This window comes from Cottoperca gobio, chromosome 5 (assembly GCF_900634415.1).
Source record: "Cottoperca gobio chromosome 5, fCotGob3.1, whole genome shotgun sequence".
Lineage (NCBI taxonomy): Eukaryota > Metazoa > Chordata > Actinopteri > Perciformes > Bovichtidae > Cottoperca > Cottoperca gobio.
Genome location: NC_041359.1, coordinates 23,199,101 through 23,202,419, shown reverse-complemented (window position 1 = coordinate 23,202,419; position 3,319 = coordinate 23,199,101).

Sequence of the window (3,319 nt, the reverse complement as noted above, 5' to 3'; positions counted from 1 at the left end):
AACACACTGAAATCAGCACAAGCATCAGAGCCGGTGCAGATCCACTGCTGTATTTCCCGGCACTGTGCGCTCATTGGCTGAGGAGCTACTCAATAAAAACCCTCCTTGTCATCAATTGGGTAGGAAGGGGAGGGGGGTTAGATTTTCTGTGGCGCACTAACAACCGTGCTCCTCCTCTTTTCTTTATTGCTCCATCACTTTTTTCCCTCAGTACAGGCAGCCAGGGAGTGCTGAGCTTTGAGAATTAGACGCAGGAGGAAAGGGAGGAAGAGAGCGAGGAGAGGGAGGGAAGTGCAAAAGCGGGGGAATCGATGAGTGGTGAATGGAAAGGTGAAGATGGTAACCGGTAGTCTGCAGTGGCTCTCAAAGAGCTGGATTGTTTAGGTCCTCCTGTGCCTCCCTGCAGCAGGAGCTCTGCAGGAACCTGAGTGCAGTGAGGTGTGAGGACCAGAGAGGATAGAAGGAGAGAGGGGGAGGAGGACAGGGGAGGATGGGTGAGGGGGTGTTAACGGTCTGCTCGGGCTGGTTTTGCTGCAGTATAGAGGCAGGCAGAACACAGATGGGAAGTTGGGTTTTTTTTTTCTTTCTTTTTTCCCAGCAGCAGTTGCTGTGAAGCTCCAGCAGACTCAGCAGCATAAAAATGGAAACCAGTTCCTCCCTTCGTGGCTTACAGGCATCTATCATGTTACTGGTGAATAATTTAAAGGAGCAGAAGGTGGGATGAGCTGCAGGACTGACAGATCACTGCTTCTGCCTCATTAAGCAAGACAGGAGATAACAGAGTTGCCTAATTAAACATAAAGTATAAAAGTCAAGCAGGAGTCAAACTGTATGTTAATGCCTGCAGACACACAATTCATTTCAACAATATGACATTTGTCTTTGTTCACCATGCCGGTGTATCAGAGGAAAAACATGTAATTAAACATACTTGTTTTCCCTGGTTATTAATGTCTTTCCCGCTCAACAATTCAGTGCTTGAATTTAATTAAACGGACCTAATGAAGTCTCATTCTGCCATCTGAAATCAATAGACCACCTGAGTCCTTAAACTGGACAGCTGGGCAGAGCTGCATCACACTGCAGGTTTGTCCGGGGGAAATCCATACAGTACGGGGCTGCTTTGTGGAAATCACTGTTCACCTCAGCCACTGTGAAGCAGTGATAGCTGCTGAAATGTACAAAATCTATGTTAAAAAAAAGCATGAGAAGAAAGCCTATATACATAACAGTATCACCTCCTCGTATCACCTTAGCTGCCCAAGTCTTAGCAGACGAAAAGTGTCCTCAGACAGTCCATCCAACTGATTTAGCAGTGAAACATTTGTTAATGAAAAGCAATGACAGGGCAGAGGTATGAGTGCCAGTTTCACCATTAAACTTATTAAACCTTCTGGGAAAGTTGCCAAAATCTTTGCAGCAAATAGCAGCCAGGCTCCCTTCAAGAAGGACACAGCATTTCATTGCGTTACCCTTGACATAACAGCAACCAGGCAGTGCTCAGTGCATTACCAACGATTAGACCCCCACATGAGTCAGAGATGCTGCATCACGACAGCATCCTGCCTCTTTATGAACTTTCCATCCCGCCGTGCTTCCCGCTCGAGGGGGGTAAGTGGTGATGGAGAGAAAAAACTTTTGATGAGATCCAAGTGTTCAGCCAGAGGATGTTTTGAGATTGCCTTGTTCTGGACTTCATGGCAATAAATAAAGAGAACCAGAGATAATTCAGGATAGAGAAGATTCGAGGAGAGCCTAAAGCTGAAGCAGGAAGTCTCATGATCTTTTAATATAAAATAAAAATGGATTAGTGTGATTAACTACAAGAATAAATCCATTCTGCTCTATAGCTAAGGGATGCTAACATGCTGTGCTCTTGCTAAGCATCACAATCTTTCTTACAACATCGATCTTAAAAAGAAAACCCTCCTCCCCCTCCTGTGTGCACATATGTGGGACTATTATTCTCCTGTGGGAGTGTCCCTCAATAATTGTCAGCGTAAGACATAAGAAATCTTTCTCTTTTCTTTGCAGTGATACGTTCCAACACACCTGCATCTGAGAGGTTGCTGAGCAAATATCTGCTTTGAAAAACAAGTGCTAACATTTGCTAATTAGCACCTAACACAAAGTATCAATAAAGACCTTGCATGTGTGAAATATTTGCTCAAATTAAACTCTCCCCACAAAAGAACCCCGATTAATCAAAACATACAGAAAGAGGAAAAACACAAATTCTCTTCTAACCACCAGTAAAATGTTAACAATAATAAGTCATCTTTACTGTAACCAAATATACTGTCATCTGGCTGATCATGAAACAATATTCTAGTCCTACCAAACATTTTCCTCGTCTGTTTTCTTTCTCTTTGTGCATTTGTTTACCGATGGAAGTGTTGTTGATCACGGGGTCCTCAGCTTTTATATGATATATCTGAATTATATGCTTCAAACATAAGACTTTGTCTAATATATGAAGTATATGCACTTACCTACATTATACATCAGTACAATTAATAATGGTTTTCATTGGAGGTTTGAAACTTTCTCGGTGCAGCACCTAAATTAGACAAAGTCTCTCGCTCCGTGACCCTATTGCAGCATGTCAGCATCCAGGGACGCACCAGAAGTAGGCCCGACACCCATTATGGCTCCCAGCCCGAAGGTTAAAGCTGCACGACACAAATTGTGCAAGTTTACGACTCAGAATAGCAGAGAGGTCTAGTCAAAGGATCATAAATCAAATGAGTAGTTAACCAAGTTGATTGGAGTCGTTTTTGGAGGTGGAGGTAGAAACTTCTGAATGTACTTTTAATAAACTGCTCTTTCATCTATTAGCACAAGGCCTGCAGGTGTCATTGCTCAACGGTAACACTAGAGGGCGCCACACTCAAAGAGTCAGATTATTTAAATCTAATTGTAAAACTAAGTTTCTCATTATGGAGTACAGTTCCTTACTATCTCTACACGGTAATTAAATTAAAGTATTTAAAGTACATACTCTGCCACTAAACTCTGGTCAATACAATGTGAACATGGAAACATTGGTGTTTCTGATCTTTTAAACGTAGATTAGACATTTCTCCCCTTATTTTCATGAGGTTTCTAACTCCAATCTTTCTGTTTTTCTACAGGAACATAAAAGCACATTTTACCGGTCGAGCCCCTTGTTCCCAAAATAACCTGCTGGATGGAGCGCCGAGGCTAATTTTGTCAGCCTCTGTGTGAACCCATGTGTCTCTGTAACCTGGATATCTCTGGCATCCTGCCGCGTATCACTATGCCAGTAACTCCAAATCGAAATAGCTACAAGATCAGG